We start from the raw sequence: 19,788 nt of genomic DNA, 5'->3' as shown, positions 1-19,788 counted from the left end.
AACCAACACCCGCCCCCCCCCCCCCCCCCAGAAGTGCAGAGACTGAATTCCCCAACTTTAACATCATGGCCCCCTGTAGAAAGCCACACGTGTCAGTTGTATTTTCACAGGGAGATGCAAAAATCAAGTGACACCAATTTTCAAGTTGAGTAAATAAAGTTGAGGAGATAGTTATTAACCTCACAAAAATACACTAAAGATCCCTCAACATAACACCTGAAGGTGAAATATGGACAGAGACAAACCTTGTCAGCAAAGGCTCATTTCCCAAACGATCCTCAAAATGTTACTAATTCCCACCCCTCCTCCACAGGAGCTCTGTGCAGTGTAACTGTTCTTCAGGCAGCTTCCCATTAAATACTGTTGTGGGACATTCCCAGACCTGGAAATGTACCTACGACAGAATTTGAAGAGGAAACCTGGCTCCCCGCACCAGGCGGGATTTGAGTGTTTTGTCCCTGTCACTTAGAGTTTGTCAATAGTACAGACGCCAGGGGCAGGACTCCAGGCTCTGCTTGAGGGATCCTGGCACAGGGGCTGCAGGAGGGAGGGGGGCAGAAAGGATTGCAGGTTCTGACCTGTGCTCTGGAGAGGAGGTAATAATTGAAGGGGGTGTTTTTGACTATTCCCCTGCCTCAGGGTCCCCAGGGCTAGAATTCTACATTCCACAGGGCCAAATAAGGGGGTGATGCCATGTGGTCAATGAAAACCAGTGCTCCAGGTGAGGTTTGAACTCACAACCCCAGCATAGCTCCTCTCAACACTGCCCTGTAAGTACTGCGCACTAACCAATTGCACCACTAGAGCACCTGTTAATTATAATTCTGAGACCCCCCTAGGCTGATACAGGCAAGGAGTGACCCCAAAACATTCTCAGTGGAGGTGAGAGCCGGTAGCGACAAGTGTTGTACTCGGTGGGGTGGATCCTTCTTAATGGTTCCAGGCACCATTTGACACCTTGTGGTCCCACCAGGAGCGGGGCAGGCTCCCTAAAAGCAGGGCCGCCCAGAGGATTCGAGGGCCTGCAGCAAAGCGGGGGAGCAGACATAAAAAAGGTGCCACCCGCTGTGGCGCTTGTACTCACTGGATGGCATCCGAGTCTTCAGTGGCGGCGGGTCCTTCACTCGCTCCGCGTCTTCGGCAGAACTGAAGGACCCGCCGCTGAAGTGTTGCCGAAGACCCGGACCGCTGCCGGGTGAGTAAAAATTAAAAAGGCGCCTCTAGCCAGGGAAGGGATTCTTGGCCAGGGCTTGTGGGGCAAATTGCCCCACTTGCCCCCCGCACTTGCCCTGCCTAAAAGTAGCAGCCACTAGAGCCCAAACAGTAGCCCCACCCCTTCCACTCGAGGCCACGCCCCTGCCCTCCCTTCTCCCCAAGGCCCCGCTCCTACGCTGCCTCTTCCCCCAAGACCCCTCCTGCCACTCGCTGCTCTCCGCCCCCTCCCCCACTCACTCGCCCTTACGGTCATTACAAAGTGGCAAGGCAGAGCCCTCCCATTTTTTAATGTCCTGGGGTGTTGTTCCCCCTGTTCAGGCACCCCTGGGGCCCTGCACTTCACACAGCTCTCCCTGATTTCACCTGCTAGTGAGGGAGCCTCACTGCTAGCACAGACTGGGCAGTTTCTTGCATGAGAGACACTGTCCCAAAGCAGGACTAATGCTTAGAGCTGGTTCTCAGTGATTTCAGATCTGTTGGTCTGCAGCAAGACTCTCCATTGAGTCTTAACCAGCTCTGTTATTACACAGGGAAGAACAAAAGGGTGAAATGGGGCCTGGAACCCTTAAGAAGAATCCACCCCACCAAATACAACACTTGTCGCAACCTGCTCTCAAGCTCCACAGAGACTATTTTGGGGTCACTCCTCGCCTTTATCAGCCTAGGGAACTGGGAGAACAGCAATTAACAGGTGCTCTAGTGGCGCAATTGGTTAGCGCACAGTACTTATAGGGCAGTGCTGAGAGGAGCTATGCTGAGGTTGTGAGTTCAAGCCTCACCTGGAGCACTGGTTTTCATTAGCCAAGTGGCATCACCCCCTCATTTGGCCCTGTGGAATGTAGAATTCCAGCCCAGGGACACTGAGGAGGGGCAGAGTCAGAAATGCCCCCTTCACTTATTACCTCCTCTCCAGAGCGCAGGTCAGAATCTACCATCCTCTCTCCCCCGCAGCCCCTGTAGGATCCCTCAAGCAGAGCCTGGAGTCCTGCCCCTGGCGTCTGTACTATTGACAAAGACTAAATGACAGGGACAAAACACTCAAATCCCGCCTGGTGCGGGGAGCCAGGTTTGCTCTTCAAATTCTGTCGTTGGTACATTTCCAGGCCTGGGAATGTCCCACAACAGCATTTAATGGGAAGCTGCCTGCAGAACAGTTACACTGCACAGAGCTCCTGCGGAGGAGGAGTGGGAATTAGTAACATTTTGAGGATCGTTTGGGAAATGAGCCTTTGCTGACAAGGTTTGTCTCTGTTCATATTTCACCTTCAAGTGTTATGTTGAGGGATCGTTAGTGTATTTTTGTGAGGTTAATAACTATCTCCTCAACTTTTTTTACTCAACTTAAAAATTGGTGTCACTTGATTTTTGCATCTCCCTGTGAAAATACAACTGACACGTGTGGCTTTCTACAGGGGGTCATGATGTTATAGTTGGGGAATTCAGTCTCTGTACTTGTGGGGGGGGGCTGCCTTTTTACAGCTGCCTCAGGGCCAGGCACACCGGGCTGTTAGCTGCACCCACTGTCCTTGCCAGGGGCCCCTGCTGAACCCTGGGCGGCTGCACTGCAGTGCTGGGGTGACTCTGCAGGTGGAGAAGCTGCTGTGGAGCAGGTGCAGGAAGGAGACGGGGTCACTATTCACATTCTGACCTGCACAATTTTCCAAATTTGGGAATGTCCGAGAACAATTCTAAGGGGAAGGTGAATGCAGAGCAGTGACACTGGAGATGCCCAGACCTCCAATGGGGGTGGCGTGGAAATTAATAATGGGAAGATCATTTGTGAAATTAGTCGTCACTGACAAGCTTTGTCTCTGTTCCTATTTCACGCTGTGGTGTTAGTTAGAGGAATCAGTGCAGATTTTTACCATATTAATTAAACACTTAATTTTATTTAACCAAGCCAAAAACTTGGTGTCACTTATTTTTTCTCTGGCCTAGCAAGAATGAATTGAATTTCGTGATTTTCTGGAAAGTGCAGAGAGATTGAATGTGGGGAATTCAGTCTCTGTGTTTGTGAGCTGATGTTTTCCTCTCACAGGTCAGTACCTGCATTGAAATACCAAGAGGGATCTAAGGGCTGGTGTACGCTGGGCACTGAACTGGCAGAGTGACATCTCTCAGGGTGTGAACCCCCCCCCCTCAAAACCCATAGAGTTAAGGTGACCTAAGCCCGGGTTAGTTAGTGCTAAAGAAAAGGAAGAATTGTTCTGTCCATGTAGCTATTACAGAGATGGGAAAACCCCTCCAGTCACTGTCTACTCCAAAGTGCTATAGCAGTGCCACAGCAGCGTTTTAAGTGTAGACAGAGTGAAAGTAGATCTGGCTCCAGTTTGCACTGTGGATGCTCAGGCACTAAGACTACAGTAATAATAACAACAGCGCAGTGCTTGCATAGCTAGCAGGATTTGAACCTGCGCGGACAGACCCCAATGGATTTCTAGTCCGTTGCCTTAACCACTTGGCCACAACTACTCAATACACAGTTGTTTCACTACATGATGATTCTGTTCTCACTGAATTGTCACTTCAAATTGCTCAGACCAGCTTCCCCAGCACACTCATGACTGCGCATCAGTGTAAGTGTGTCCTGGGCTGAACAGCGAGAATTCCTGCCCATTTCCCTTCCAGCTGGAGCAGGATGAGAGTGTGTCTGTGTGAATGACATTGCTGTAGATTGTTGTTCATTCCCCACTCTGACAATTCAGACAGTCCCTTTCCTAGTCAAATCTCCAGCACATCATTCCAATAGCAGGCGGCAGGATTTCTCTGGGGCACTGAAATTTTTTCAGGGGGCTGGTGCATGAACTCAGCCTTGCATTACACCCTTGATGTTTCATGGACTAACAACAGCAGCAGAAAGAAAGAGCCGAGCCAATACCTCCCTGGCAGGGATGGAGGTGCCACGTCCCCTCTGTCTGACCGTCGCCATTGCAGGAGAGAAGGGTTCACTGGAATCGAATGCCCTGGCTCAGACCAGAGACACAGGAAGATTTTGCTTTTCATGGATCTGTGCAAAGCAAATTTTGTCTTTGTGTGAAACTGAGGTCGGAAATTAAACGTCCACATGGTGGCCCAATGCTCTAGGGAATGTGGGTGAAGGACTCGGGCTGAGAAATGATTTAACAGGGGGTTGTTTCAATTTATTGCCCTGATTAAAATCTATGGCTAAAAGGCATCCACTGTTGTTAGTACTTGTACCTGTGTAGGGACACCCCAGTGGGTGTCAAGTCCATTGTCTTCACCAGGGGCAGTCGATTATTTTAGCAAAGTACAAATTTCTTGGTCAAGGTCTAGACTCCAGAGAAAACAATACACTGCTGATAGGAAGAAGTACAAAAAAAGATTTTGCAGCCACCGTGGGCATAACTATGATGTGTCGTGTTTCACTCTTTATATCTGGCGCCACCTCCTTTCCCTTTAGCCTTGTAGTTGACCAAGGGCAAAGCTGAACATCTCCTCAGATACCAGGGAGTGTTTATGTCCATTCCTGCGAGCTACACAGGGGTTTGATGTTGCTGTTTCAGTCCTCTGGCTCTGCCGGGATAAGGAACAATTCAGGCTGTCACTGAACTGAAGGAGGAAGATCAGTTTTTGACAGGGAGAGGGACGCCTCCTCTTAAAGGTGTTTGTCTGGCTGGCAGTCCTGGTTCCCAGGTCTCACCCGTGGGGCTCCAGCAGTTTTGGGACCAGGTCACTCCCTTGGCCCCACCTGCCGCCCCCAGGCGTTCCCCCCCAGGGACCCCAGCAGTGCAGTGGAGCTGAGCAGCATCTGCCTGCTTGCTCCAGTGGCTGCCGGCCCCTCCCCATGGCAGGGCAGGGTTGGTCTGTGCCTCCGCACGCTGCCTCTGCCTGATCACCCCTGTGGCCAATGGGACGCTGTGGGGGTGATGCCTGGGGGCAGCAGCACACGGAGGCCCCCCCAGCCCGCCCCGCCTTGGAGCCCCAGGTAAGCGCCACACTCCTGACTCCCTCCCAGAGCCTGCACCCCCCTCCACACACGCCTGCCCCCAACTCCCTCCCACAGCCTGTGCCCTCTCCCTCCACACACCCCCTCCCACCTGCCCCAATCTCCCGCCCAGAGCCTGCACCCCCACCCATCCTCCTGTTCCCCCACCCCCTGCCCCAGCCCAGAGCCTGCACCCAGCACCCAAACTCCCAGAGCCATAACAAGGAATTTTTGTGCCTGAGGCAAGGGCCGGCTCCAGGCTCTTTGGCGGCAGGTCCCTGAGTCCCTGTTGGAGGGAAGGACCTGCCGCCCAATTGCCGCCGCTGCTTCATTCATCCTTCGGTGGCAATTCGGCAGCGGGTCCCTGAGTCCCTCTCGGAGAGAAAGACCCACTGCTGAATTGCTGCCGAAGAAGTGGCAGCAATAGAGCTGCTGATGAAGCGCCGCTGATCGGGGTAGAGCTGCGCCCCTCCACTTTGCGCACCCGAGGCAAGTGCCTCACTCGCCTGGCCCATGTTACGGTGCTGCAAACTCCATCCCAGAGCCTGCCCCCCAGAACCCCTCCCCCACCCAAACTCCCTCCCAGAGACCAGCCTCTCACCCCTCCTGCACCCAAACTCCCCCCAGAGCCTGCACCCCTCCTGCATCCCAAACCCCAGCCCAGGGCCTGCACCCCAGACCTCCTCCCCCGACCCAAACTCCCTTCCAGAGACCAGCCTCTCACCCCTTCTGCACCCAAACTCCCCCCAGAGCCTGCACTCCAGAACCCCTCCCCCACCCAAACTCCCTCGCAGAGACCAGCCTCTCACCCCTTCTGCACCCAAACTCCCCCCAGAGCCTGCACCCCAATCCCCAGCCCAGGGCCTGCACCCTAGACCTCCTCCCCCTATACAAACTCCCTCCCAGAGCCTTAGGCAGGTGGAGGGTGGAGTTTTGGGGGCGGGTTCTGGGCAGTATGAGTGACATTATTGGCCCACTGGGAGGACTGGAGGACTGGCACTGGCCCTAAGGTAAATTGTGGTTGAGACCCTGCTTTAAGGGATTGGAGCAATGCTGGAGAGACTGACGGGCAGGGAGCTGGGGAGCTGTGTGTGCCCCAAGGAGAGTTGTTGTTGTGCTCTGGTGACACAGAGCGGGGGTGGGGAGTTTGTAAGCTGTGGTGTTTGTATAGAAGAGAGAAAGTTTACTAACCCCCAGGTTAAAAACTGTTCCTGCTCTGGGCTATCCAGGGCACTCTCTGTTGTGAGTGTAGGTCAGTGGGTGAATGTTTCCGTGCAGGGTAATGGGTTCCTAGTTCCAATCCAAGTGATTCCCTTTAAAAACTTTTTCAAATGAAAATCGATTTCCAGACCCATCTCCAGTATGTTCAGGAGTTCGCTGAATGGGGGGGGGGGCGGCTTGAAATGAATTTAAATACTCAGCATTTTCCTGTGCAAATGAATAAAGACCTAGCAGAGCTGTCCAGCAGCTGAAATCAGTTCCAGTCCTCGGCGTCTCTAAGAGGGACACTCGGTAGCTGAGGCATGTGGGACACCTCTGTGGTGAGGACAGGTGAAAAAATGCTGGATTCAATGAAAGATGAGAACATAGGAGGGGAAGGTGAACGGCAGCACCACACAGGGTCATAACACTCAGACACGGGGATTCACTGTCACTGCCCCTGTGTTTTCCATCATTTCTATCCTAAGGAACACACCCTCCCCCTCCCCCACACACTGTCACACACAACCTTCTCCCCTTGAGCCCCATCCCACCCCTCCCCCTCTCCCCCACACGCCATGGGACACAGCCTCTCGGTGACTCACCCAGATGGGGGCTTGTCTCTGCATCTCCCCAACAGGGGAGCAGAGAGCCGAAAGGGCCACAGGAGACCAATGGAGCTAGGCAGGGATAGAAAAGACTTCCCCTCCCTTCCCAAGAGTCCCGTTAATCTCACCCATGGGACGTTCCAGCACCGGGTGGGCTCAAAGCACCAACCTTCCCCTCAGCAACGGAAGGGGGAACCAGCTCTATCACATGGAAGGAGGCTCCCCACCTCTGCTGCTGCCATCCTGCAGCCTTTAATATGGATTTGTTTTAGCTAATGCAACCCCCCCTCCCCCACTCCGCTAATCCATCCATGAAACATGGAGACAAGCCCTTGGAAACAGGGTCTAGTGGTGCAATGGGTTAGTGCCCACTACTTACAGAGCAGTGCTGTGTGGAGTCATGCTGAACTTGTGAGTTTAAACCTCAGCTACAGCACTAGTTTCCTTTAAGCAAATGGCTTCTGCCAATCATTTTGCCCTGCAGAAAATACAGTTGCAGCTCAGAAGACACCGAGGTCCCCTTGCTTTACAGAGAGCAGGGCAGAGTCCACAGATCTACCAGGCTCTGCTCTCCACCAGCCGCCTGTGTCAGGAGGGGTCAGGCAGAACCCAGAGCACTGCCCCTGACTCCCCCTCAGTCTTTGCTCCCCAAACCACCTGTGGGCTCACCCTCTTCGCTGTGAGACTCAAACCCTGCCTGGCTTTCTGTATGTTGGGGGTTTTTTGTTGTCTGTCATGTTGATGTGCATGTGGGTCCTGTGTGATTTTTGTGAATGCCATATAGTTTTGTGTGTGGGTGTATGACTTTTGCATGCAGATTGTTTTTTGCTATGTATTCTGGTATGTGGTTTTTGTGCTTTCCTGTTGTGGGCTTTTGCTGTATTTTTTGGTGTGGATTTGTTCTATGTTTTGTGTGGCTTTCCCTTGTGTGTCTATGGCTCTGTGTGCTGTGTGGATTTGGTTTTTGTTTATGTCTGTGTGGGCCTGTGCAGTCTGTGATGGTCTCTTTCTCTCTGTTTGTCTCTCTGTTTGTATCTTCATGTGTAAATTCACTGGAACATTTCAAACTCTCCACAGCTTTGCCAATTTTCACCAGGAATTTTACTCATTAACAAATTCTCACTTGTTCCCTACCAGTTGGTGACCATCACCCCAGGGGCCTGTCAGTCTCCAGGTCCTGATTTCCCATTGACCCTTCCCCCTTCTATTGGGACTGGGAACTAGCCAACCAAAAAACCCCACTCAGTTTTAGTAAAGGGCCAACAGTCCCTTACACAAACTGGGCCTGTGAGGGAGGGAGAGCTCAGTGGTTTGAGTATTGGCCTGCAAAACCCAGGTGTGTGAGCTCAGTCCTTGAGAGGGCCATGTAGGGATCTAGGATAAAAATCTGTCTGTGGATTGGCCCTGCTTTGAGTAGGGGGTTGGACTAGATACCTCCTGAGGTTTCTTTCAACCCTGGTATTCTATGATGGGGTCACCAATGTTCAGAGAAACTAGCACAGGCTGGGCCCATGGTGTAATGGTTGGCATGCTGAAATCTGAGTTCAAATCTCAGTGGGACCTTGTGGTAAATCCCTGGAGATCCAAGTGCTTTCCTATCTCCAGCTGTATGAAAATGAGTTGTTTACCTTTTGCTGAGTGACTCATCCCCACTGGAGCCAGGTCTTTGGTTGGAATGGGGTCTAGAAGTGGCTATGGTTTGACTGGGTGTTTGGGATTTTTGATGCCCACACGTTTGGCCCTTGTGCTTTCTACCACACTTTTTCTCTTGCCCACATGGCGCTTGAAGAAAGGGGTGTCAGGGTCAGGTTTCATAGTCAGGAAAAGGCAGGAGGGAGGAAGAGTCCCAGGCTGGAGCCCAGCACCTCTCCTCTTCTGGGCACCTAGGACAGAGGTGGCTGGTGCTGACAGCTCCAAGGGAAGCTTAAAAGCCACAGAGCAACCAAGGGCAGGGCAAGAGGAGGGGAGAACCATGCCTATGCGTGGCCAGCAGACAGCCACAGAGACACCCAGCCAGGCTGCTCCCTGCTCCCTGGCATGCCGAACACCCACTGAAAACCACCCACAGCCAGCTGCTGATGCTTTGTGGCCAACATCAGAAGATGGTAGGAAAGCAGGGCCAGCCCCCCTGGTGGGGCCTCTGACCGTTCCCACTCACGGTGCTCACTTTGGCAGTGGGGCAGGAGATTTTACCCCAAGAGGCTTTTCCCCAGCTGGCGAGAAGCAGAGAAACACCCAGGCTCCCAAGGTGCTATTTAGCAAGTACCGTCCAGCACAGGGACAGGTGCACACTTGGAAGAGGGAAACTGCTCCACACTCTAGCCCGGGCAGCTGCCCATTTTCTTTGGCAAGTCAGGAAGGGCAAAGGTGAGACTGGAAGCACCTGGGGCTCATGCCCCAGCCTTTGTGACACCCAACCCCCAACTCCTTCCCGGGGCTCTAGCTGAAGCCAGAGCATTGGCCTGAGCGGCCAAGAAGAGGTTCCAGCCCTGAAGGGAGCAGGACTTTCAGCACAAAGGTAAAACTACACCAACACAACCATGAAGAGACTTGAACCCTCAATCGCCTGATCCAGGGTCAGACAACTTATCCATTAGGCCATGTGGTCACAGGAACAAAACCTTTCCAAGTACTTATTTGGAAAAGGCAGACACTGTGTTTCTCAGATCCTCTACTGAATGGGGCCGAGACTCTCTGGGCACAAGAAGTCGAGTTCCCAGCGAGATGTGAGACAATTCTCTGGAGCCAGGTACAGGACTTTGGCATGGAGGCTCAGGCATGAGGGATTGGGGTGCAGCGGACAGACCAGCTGTCTAGGTGCTTAGATTTGGTCTCACTGAGGAGAAGGAGGAATCCTGCTGATAGGCAGTGGCTGTGGAGAAAAAGTGGGATGTCCAGGCTGCTCCGGTCTCCTTCTTCCAGCTCCTCATCTGGCTGAGCTGCTCCACCAGCCTGGACAAGTCCTCTGCATGCTCAGCAAATAGCCCAAGAGCCATTTCTGCCCAAACCTGTGCTGGGGGGTGAGCTTCTGTCTTCCCTGCCCCATGTGCCCTAGAACAGACCTCTAGATTGAGAGAGACAGTCAACAACTATTAAGGCTAAGATTATATAAAGTGGGTCACAGAATTTGTGACTTTCAGAGATCTCAGTGACATTTTCCACCTCAGCCCTGGGGCAGCAAGACTGGAGCTGTCGGCCGGTGGGGGCCTCACAGCTATCAGCCACCAGTGTCGGAAGGGGCTCCCACAGGCCCATGCCACCACGGATGGACCCCACAGCTCCCAGCTGCTGTGAGTGGATCCCAGAGCTCCCAGCCACCACATGGGACAGGGGGACCCTGGAGCTCCCAGTGGGGTGACTGGGTTATAAAGTCCGGTCAGCGGTGCTGCGGGGCTCAGGCAGGCTGGTCCCTACGTGTCCTAGGGCACCGCACTGTGCCCTGGAAGTGGCCAGTAGGTCCCCCCTGCTGCGCCTATGACCAGGAGCCGCCCGAGGTAAGTCTGCACCCCTACCTCTTGCCCCAGCCCTGAACCCCCCGAAACCCAGAGCCCCCTCTTGCACCCCAGAGCCCTCACCCCTCTGCACTTCAACCTCCTGCCCCAGCCCAGAGCTTCCTCCCACACCTGGAACCCCTCATCCCTGTCCTCACCCCAGAGCCATCACCACATCCTGGACCCCAACCCCCTGTCTCAACTCACAGCCCCCTCCTGCACTGCGAATCCCTCAGCCCCACACTGCAGCCTCCTCCTCCACCCCAAACCCCTCATCTCCCCACAGCTCCCACAGGCAGACCCTGGAGCTCCCAGCAGCCATGGGTGGCCGGGGAGCCCCCACAGCCCCACCCCACTGCCTATGGACCCTGCAGCTCCTACGAGTGGACCCCAGAGCTCCCAGCCGCTGCGGATGGACCCAGGGTTTCCCAACAGGCCTTGATGGCGGGAGGACCCTGCATAACATAAGAACATAAGAAAGGCCGTACCGGGTCAGACCAAAGGTCCATCTAGCCCAGTATCTGTCTACCGACAGTGGCCAATGCCAGGTGCCCCTGAGGGAGTGAACCTAACAGGCAATGATCAAGTGATCTCTCTCCTGCCATCCATCTCCATCCTCTGACGAACAGAGGCTAGGGACACCATTCTTACCCATCCTGGCTAATAGCCATTTATGGACTTAGCCACCATGAATTTATCCAGTCCCCTTTTAAACATTGTTATAGTTCTAGCCTTCACAACCTCCTCAGGTAAGGAGTTCCACAAGTTGACTGTGCGCTGCGTGAAGAAGAACTTCCTTTTATTTGTTTTAAACCTGCTGCCTATTAATTTCATTTGGTGACCCCTAGTTCTTGTATTATGGGAATAAGTAAATAACTTTTCCTTATCCACTTTCTCAACATCACTTATGATTTTATATACCTCTATCATGTCCCCCCCTTAGTCTCCTCTTTTCCAAACTGAAGAGTCCTAGCCTCTTTAATCTTTCCTCATATGGGACCCTCTCTAAACCCCTAATCATTTTAGTTGCTCTTTTCTGAACCTTTTCTAGTGCTAGAATATCTTTTTTGAGGTGAGGAGACCACATCTGTACACAGTATTCGAGATGTGGGCGTACCATGGATTTATATAAGGGCAATAATATATTCTCAGTCTTATTCTCTATCCCCTTTTTAATGATTCCTAACATCCTGTTTGCTTTTTTGACCGCCTCTGCACACTGCGTGGACATCTTCAGAGAACTATCCACGATAACTCCAAGATCTTTTTCCTGACTCGTTGTAGCTAAATTAGCCCCCATCATGTTGTGTGTATAGTTGGGGTTATTTTTTCCAATGTGCATTACTTTACATTTATCCACATTAAATTTCATTTGCCATTTTGTTGCCCAATCACTTAGTTTTGTGAGATCTTTTTGAAGTTCTTCACAATCTGCTTTGGTCTTAACTATCTTGAGTAGTTTAGTGTCATCTGCAAACTTTGCCAACTCACTGTTTACCCCTTTCTCCAGATCATTTATGAATAAATTGAATAGGATTGGTCCTAGGACTGACCCTTGGGGAACACCACTAGTTACCCCTCTCCATTCTGAGAATTTACCATTAATTCCTACCCTTTGTTCCCTGTCCTTTAACCAGTTCTCAATCCATGAAAGGACCTTTCCTTTTATCCCATGACAGCTTAATTTACGTAAGAGCCTTTGGTGAGGGACCTTGTCAAAGGCTTTCTGGAAATCTAAGTACACTATGTCCACCGGATCCCCCTTGTCCACATGTTTGTTGACCCCTTCAAAGAACTCTACTAGATTAGTAAGACACGATTTCCCTTTACAGAAACCATGTTGACTATTGCTCAAGAGTTTATGTTTTTCTATGTGTCAGACAATTTTATTCTTTACTATTGTTTCAACTAATTTGCCCGGTACCGACGTTAGACTTACCGGTCTGTAATTGCCAGGATCACCCCTAGAGCCCTTTTTAAATATTGGCGTTACATTAGCTAACTTCCAGTCATTGGGTACCGAAGCCGATTTAAAGGACAGGTTACAAACCTTGGTTAATAGTTCCGCAACTTCACATTTGAGTTCTTTCAGAACTCTTGGGTGAATGCCATCTGGTCCCGATGACTTGTTAATGTTGAGTTTATCAATTAATTCCAAAACCTCCTCTAGTGACACTTCAATCTGTGACAGTTCCTCAGATTTGTCACCTACAAAAGCCAGCTCAGGTCTGGGAATCTCCCTAACATCCTCAGCCGTGAAGACTGAAGCAAAGAATCCATTTAGTTTCTCCGCAATTACTGCAGCCCCACGTCATTGCTCACAGACCCTGCAGCGCCGAAGCCCCGGGAGCTCCCGGCCGCCCCAGGCAGGAGAGGAGCCCCCAGCGCTCAGACACCGCAGGCAGAGCCGGGAGCTCCCAGTCACCGGGGCGGGGGGGTGAGGAGAAGCCGCAGCCCCCGGCCATTGCAGGTGGCCCTGTAGCTCCCAGCCGCCGCGGGCGGGCGGACGCCAGAGCCCCCAGCTGCCATCGGGACCCCGCGGCCACCCCGGGCAGGACCCGTCACCCCGCGACCGGCAGAAAACAGCCGCGCCCGGAAGCGCCTCGCGCCCTGTGACCCCCCCGGTGCTGCGGCTTCTCGCCAGGCGGGAGGCGGCGCCGCTGCTGCGGTCTCGGTTCCTCCGCCCGGCAGCGGGACCCGCCCCGCGCGGCCTCGCGCCGCTTCTCGCGGGCGGCGCTGAGCTCTGAGCGCACAAGGCCCTGGCGGCTCCGCCCCGCAGCGCTGTCAGACAATGTCACCAATGGGAGATGAGCCTGTCAGAAACGTCAGGTGGGGAGGGCCCAATGGGAGACCAGCTTTCAGAGACCCGCCCCATGCGAGGGCCAATGGGTGATTAGCTGTCAAAAAACACTAGGCAGGCTGGCACCAGCCAACCAGGAACTGCCCCTCATTTCAAGCCCCCAAACAGCCCCCCACCCCCCACCTGTCCTATGCCCCACAGCAGCAACCAGCACCAGGTGGCACATGTCACACCCCACAGCAACCCCCAAAGCACAGTCTCAATTCCCCTCCCCCACCACTGCTCTTCATTAGATAACGAGAACCTCACCCAGACACCAAAACAGAAAGGAGACACTTTCTGCTTCCTACAACCAAGCTTCTCCCGCAGCCCCTTCCCCATGTCTGGCCACACGCTCCCAGCTCAGGGTGACCAGACACCCCATCGGGGCAGGCTCTGCTCAGCCCGGCTCCCCACAGCCTGCACTAAACATGTGGGTCCCAACCCCAAAACTTACTCATATTTTACCCGAATGGCCCCAAACTGCCGCTTTTAATATGCAAATAAGGTGCTGCCACACTCAGGCCACACCCGAGCTCTGCCGTGGAGCCACCCAGCAGAGAACCAGGTGATATTTAAATTAGCCAGGACGTCGCTCAGTCATTTACCTCTGCTCCCAACAGGTGGCGCCGGAGAGCTCCGAGCTCGCTCAATTCCCTTTCTCGCATTGGCTTCAGCCCCCGGGTTACAAACGCACCAACCGGGCAGCAGGAGTGCGGGGCTGCTCCAGGGTGACCAGATGTCCCATGTTTAAAGGGACAGGCCGGTCTGGGAGGACTTTTTCTTATATAGGAGCCTATTACCCCCCCACCCCCGTCCCGTTTTCCACAGTTTCTTCAAGGTCACACTATGAGGCTGCTCTGCGGGGACGGACTTGCACACTTGCGAGCCATCAGCCGGATCTGCATGCCTGGGAAGCTGCGTCCCTCCAGAGGCGCTTGGGAAGCCAAAGGGGCCGTGCGTGAGTTTGTGATGAGGTGAGTGTGAAGTGTGGAAGGGGGAGGGTGGCAAGAGGAGGTTTTGAGAGGAAGAAAGGTGCTGCTGAGCTGGTAGGTGAGGGCAAGGTCCCAGGCGGGTGTTGTGTGAGGAGCGGTGTAGGCCCCGAAAGGCGTCCTGCTGGGCAAGGGCAGGTGAGGAGGGCCAGGGCTTTTCCCAGGGCTGTTGCTGCGGCCAAAGCCTTTGGGAAGCAGAAGAGGGCCAGGGGTGTTGTTGCCTGCTGGGGCCCATGCGACGGTGTAGGTGTACGCTGACCAAGGCTGGTCTGTGGGAGCTGGGTCCACTCACTGTGCCCCTTTCCTCATTAGTATAGTGGTGAGTATCCCTGCTTGTCACGCGGGAGACCGGGGTTCGATTCCCCGACGGAGAGGGTGATCCCTTTTCAAGGGGGGACAAAGAAATCCCTGGCCTGCCCACCACATGCCTTGCATTCTCCTTCTACGGCCACTTCCCTTCGCACCCTGCACTGATGACTTTCACCTCCAGAGAGACAATTACCTCGCAAGGACACGCTCGCCCTAGCCAAAGCCTCCCCCGGGGCCTGCACGTGGGGGCACGTTTCAGAGCGGCAAAGGGAAATAGGCTGGCCAGGGCCATGAGGACAATGGCCCAGACAAACGGGGAGGGACTTGGTCCAGGGGTGGAGGAATACAGAAAAAGGGACAGGCATGGGATTGGCTTCCTGTCTTTTTTCCTTTGCTCAGCATTTTACCTGTGACTGTAATGGGGAGACTTGAGAAAGACCTGTGGCCGCCGGCGAGGTAGGTGGCCGCCCCGAGAGTGCAGAGCTGAGCATTTTCCACTGGGCTGCTGCCTGCGCCCCCAGCGCCTGGCTGTGATCGTATAGTGGTTAGTATTCTGCGCCGTGGCCGCAGCAACCTCGGTTCAAATCCGGGTCATGGCATTGCTTTTTGGTGGGGAGGGGCTATCCTGCAGCACGCCTCGTGGTTTTTCCATCCTGGTGTTACAGAGATAGTGTACTTTCTTTCTTTCTTTTAATAAAATCCTTTTCTTTTTAGAACCTGATTAATTTCTTCCCTTGTTTGGATTTTCAGGGGAAGTGGAGGGGGAAAAGTGAATCCCTCTTTGTTTGATTCAAGGAGTTTGAATCAAGGTATCTTTCCCAACAACTAGGAGAGGGGGAAGAAGGTGGGGGAATGGTTTATTTCCCTTAGGGTTACGAGTCAAGGAGTTTGGATCTGTGTTCCCCAGGGAAGGTTTGGGGGAACAGGGCGTGTGCTAGACACTGGAACTTCTAGAGGGTGGCAGCTTTACCAGATCTAAACTGGGATTTAAGTTGAGAGGGGCCCATGCAGGTCCCCATCTTGTGGATGCTAAAGTTCGAAGTGGGGAATAAACATATGACGGGGCGATGCCCGCATTCTCCCAGCCTGTCGACTAAGGGCTCCTGATGAGCGTGGTGGACGGGAAATTAAGCCATCTGACTTTTGGCCTTGCTGCCCGTAGCGGTCAGGCCGAAAAATCAAAAGCCATCCTCCCCAGGCCCACAGCCACCCAGGGGCTCCTCTGCACCATCTTGCCTCCACGAGTGCCGCACTCTGACCAGCTGAACCAGGCAAGCCACGGGAAACTTCTCAAGGTCTTCCCCTGGTGTGGGCTTGGATGCGAAAAGCACCTGGCCGTTCATCAGCTGTTGCAAGAAGTGTGCAGAGTAGGAGTAGCGATGGGGCTGTAGCTTTCCACAGCATCTCAATTTGGGCAGCTTTCCATTCCCCTTTTCTGTGTAATGTCCCTCCCACGGGTTTCACTTGCAGAGCTGTACGACTCTGGCAGGGTGGCCATTTAGCATGGGAGAAGTAGTCAGACCCATACACACATTCTCCAGCCTGCTCTGCTCTGCTTTGCTCTGCTGTGCTGGGCTCTAGTGGGGGACCTGCACCTTTCTTTCTGAGCTCTCACTGGAGCACAATCTCTTTCCTCCTCCCTCCCTGCTAGTCTACGCCAAGCTCATTGGCCGGGAGGGAGAGCCACTCAAATACAGAATTACTCACATCCCAGGGGTCCATGAAGAGAATGAGGAGATGGGCGGGGTGGCATGCGATACCAGCTCAGCTGAGACCGTGAGACCTCGCAGCCTCCTGATCTCAGGCAGCATGGCACCCGTGGAGCAGAGCAGAGCAAAGCACGCAGACAGCTTGGAGACAGCCAAAGCGGGGAAGGGCTGCGTTGGTCTGGAAGAGGGAGTTGGTGGCTGTCTATCCTGGCGGAGGCAGGGTCGTTTTGCTGTATGCTGGGCCAGAGGCCAGGGAGTCTGCTAGAGTTGCTGAGCTGGGCCTGCTTCTGGCTTTGCTTGGGTTAGAGGAAAGTGGTGCAGATAAGAACGGCCCTCCTGGGTGAGACCGATGGTCCATCTAGGCCACTATCACGTCTTCTGACAGTAACCGATGCCAGGCGCTTCAGAGGCAATGGCCAGAGCAGGCAATCGTCAAATGATCTATCCCTGTGTTGTCTTCTGAAGCTTGGTGCTTGTTTCAGGGGCTAACTCTCAGCCCAGACACACTCCAGGGAGGGAGCGTTGGTGTTTGTGCCGAGGAGCGTGGCTGGGACTCGGATCCCCTTCCCCAGCTCTGGGTAGCACGCCCCCCTCCCCCCCATTTCAGGCTGTGTTCTGCTTAAGGCCACAGAGCCCTTGCCTTTTTTTGCCCGGTGCCTGAGAGTCACGCCAACTGCGGGGAATTAGCTCAAGCAGCAGAGCGCTCGCTTTGCATGCGAGAGGTAGTGGGGGACGCTGCCCGCATTCTCCGAGCCTGTCGACTAAGGGCTCCTGATGAGCCTGGTGGACGGGAGAGCCGGCCATCTGACTTTTGGCCTGGCTGCCCGTAGCGGTCAGGCCGAAAAATCAAAAGCCATCCTCCCCAGGCCCACAGCCACCCAGGGGCTCCTCTGCACCATCTTGCCTCCACGAGTGCCACACTCTGACCAGCTGAACCAGGCAAGCCACGGGAAGCTTCTCAAGGTCTTTCCCTGGTGTGGGCTTGGATGCGAAAAGCACCTGGCCGTTCATCAGCTGTTGCACGAAGTGTGCAGAGTAGGAGTAGCGATGGTGCTGTAGCTTTCCACAGCATCTCAATTTGGGCAGCTTTCCATTCCCCTTTTCTGTGTAATGTCCCTCCCATGGGTTTCACTTGCGGAGCTGTACGACTCTGGCAGGGTGGCCATTTAGAAATCTTTTCCTTGCTTTTCTTTTTCACCTGGCCCCAGCGTTAGGACCGTTTGGGTGTTTCAGTGTGTGTGTTTTCCCATTTGGAGGCATTTGGAAGTTTGGAAGGGGAGCCGAAAGAGGCGTCTTTTTCACAAGCAAGTTGGCTTACTGCACAGGTAGGGCCCTTGGCCGTAAAGCTTAGCTCCGTCAGTGCGTCTGCATGGGGTTCCTCCAGTGCCTCAAGAGCCCGTGCTAAACTCTCGGTGTGGGCGTTTGGCTTGCGCCAGTCAGAGTGCGGTGCCTGCGTCTTCCCAGGGCCGGCTCCCGTGAGGCGCGCATAACTTGGGAGGAAAGGGGTAGAAGAGGAAGCAAGTGAAGCTGACTTTGAGTGGTGGTGCCCCTGGGCGGAGTGGTCCTCCTGCTCCTTCCTGTCGGAGTTGTGGGCTTGAGTGTGGGCTTGGGGGGTCTGGCTGTGGGCGCTGGGAGGATGGTGTCCAGGGAAGTCCCAAAGGTCACCCTGCGCCGGCGGAGTGTGAAGCCTCTCCCCTAGGTTGGGGTGCCGAGGATTAAGCCTTCCTCTGTGGCTTGGGCTGGGGAGCGTGATCCGGCGTCGGGTACATTTGGGTGGAGCTGGCGGCCGGCAAGAATTCGGGCCATCAGGTCAACCCTCTGTGGAAATGGGGGTGAGCCGGCAGGCCTGCGATTTTGGCTTCACGGGAGGGCAGCTCAAGCCTGGCCTCCTATGAGCCTGGAAGGCAGCCGGCCGGGCTCACCCGTCTCCTCCCCGGGCCCAAGTTCCTTTCAGGCAGCAGGTGGAGCGAGGAGCCCAGGGAGGAGAGCCCAAGGAGGTGTCCGGAGCCTCCTCCTGCCCAGCGCCTGCGCCTGCGCCCAGCAGGGCTCTTGCCCGCTCCCGGCCCACCTGGTTTTGGCCTCTGCCACCCCTAGCAGTCAGCCAAAAGACCAGAAGCCACCCTCTCCCTCCTGCATTCCGAGTGGCCAACATGGGGCTTGAACCCATGACCTTAATGTTATTAGCACCACGCTCTAACCAGCTGAGCTAGCCGGCCTACGGGATGCCCTTTCTTGCCTGACCCTTTTGGAAGGAGTCACCGGCTGGCGCGGGGAACGATGTGGCCTCCGTTATCGAATGAATGGATCAAGACAGCACTTGCCAAGGTAGGGGAATTAGCTCAAGTGGTAGAGCGCTCACCTCGCATGCGAGAGGCAGCGGGATCAATGCCCGCATTCTCCAGCGGCAAGGCAGCCGCGGGGACCTTCTCTTGCCCTTCTTTTAGAAGCCATGGACAGTCAGCCGGCTCAGCTCCTCCAGTGGCCTCCATCCCTCTCCCCGCTTGGGCTCCCAAAAGGCCAGCCCTTGCGGAGCACAAATCTCTTCCACCCCGGCCCTTCTCCCCCTTGCACTGACTGGGAGGCTGGCGACAGCTGGGGGAAGTTAGCTCAAATGGAAGAGCATGGGAGAAGTAGTCAGACCCATACACACATTCTCCAGCCTGCTCTGCTCTGCTTTGCTCTGCTGTGCTGGGCTCTAGTGGGGGACCTGCACCTTTCTTTCTGAGCTCTCACTGGAGCACAATCCCTTTCCTCCTCCCTCCCTGCTAGTCTACGCCAAGCTCATTGGCCGGGAGGGAGAGCCACTCAAATACAGAATTACTCACATCCCAGGGGTCCATGAAGAGAATGAGGAGATGGGCGGGGTGGCATGCGATACCAGCTCAGCTGAGACAGTGAGACCTCGCAGCCTCCTGATCTCAGGCAGCATGGCAGCCGTGGAGCAGAGCAGAGCAAAGCACGCAGACAGCTTGGAGACAGCCAAAGCGGGGAAGGGCTGCGTTGGTCTGGAAGAGGGAGTTGGTGGCTGTCTATCCTGGCGGAGGCACTGTCGTTTTGCTGTATGCTGGACCAGAGGCCAGGGAGTCTGCTAGAGTTGCTGAGCTGGGCCTGCTTCTGGCTTTGCTTGGGTTAGAGGAAAGTGGTGAAGATAAGAACGGCCCTCCTGGGTGAGACCGATGGTCCATCTAGGCCACTATCCCATCTTCTGACAGTAACCGATGCCAGGCGCTTCAGAGGCAATGGCCAGAGCAGGCAATCGTCAAATGATCTATCCCTGTGTTGTCTTCTGAAGCTTGGTGCTTGTTTCAGGGGCTAACTCTCAGCCCAGACACACTCCAGGGAGGGAGCGTTGGTGTTTGTGCCGAGGAGCGTGGCTGGGACTCGGACCCCCTTCCCCAGCTCTGGGTAGCACGCCCCCCTCCCCCCCATTTCAGGCTGTGTTCTGCTTAAGGCCACAGAGCCCTTGCCTTTTTTTGCCC

At 54.5% G+C, this 19,788-nt stretch overlaps 3 non-coding genes across 3 annotated transcripts; 1 reads left to right on the top strand and 2 right to left on the bottom strand.

Moving 5' to 3' along the window:
* Positions 1 to 713: 713 nt before the first annotated feature.
* On the bottom strand, positions 714 to 807 carry TRNAV-UAC. Its single transcript has 2 exons — positions 770 to 807; positions 714 to 749 (listed from the first exon to the last, which is right to left on the bottom strand). It is a non-coding gene; the product is annotated as a tRNA-Val (tRNA).
* A 1,101-nt stretch (positions 808 to 1,908) lies between these two features.
* On the top strand, positions 1,909 to 2,002 carry TRNAI-UAU. Its single transcript has 2 exons — positions 1,909 to 1,946; positions 1,967 to 2,002. It is a non-coding gene; the product is annotated as a tRNA-Ile (tRNA).
* Positions 2,003 to 18,451: 16,449 nt separating this feature from the next.
* On the bottom strand, positions 18,452 to 18,525 carry TRNAI-AAU. Its single transcript has one exon. It is a non-coding gene; the product is annotated as a tRNA-Ile (tRNA).
* Positions 18,526 to 19,788: the final 1,263 nt, after the last annotated feature.

Source organism: Mauremys mutica, unplaced genomic scaffold (assembly GCF_020497125.1).
Source record: "Mauremys mutica isolate MM-2020 ecotype Southern unplaced genomic scaffold, ASM2049712v1 000317F_np12_subseq_353409:379213_obj, whole genome shotgun sequence".
Taxonomy (NCBI): domain Eukaryota; kingdom Metazoa; phylum Chordata; order Testudines; family Geoemydidae; genus Mauremys; species Mauremys mutica.
The sequence above is the reverse complement of the archived record's forward strand: the minus strand, read 5'-3'. Positions and strand labels throughout refer to the sequence as shown.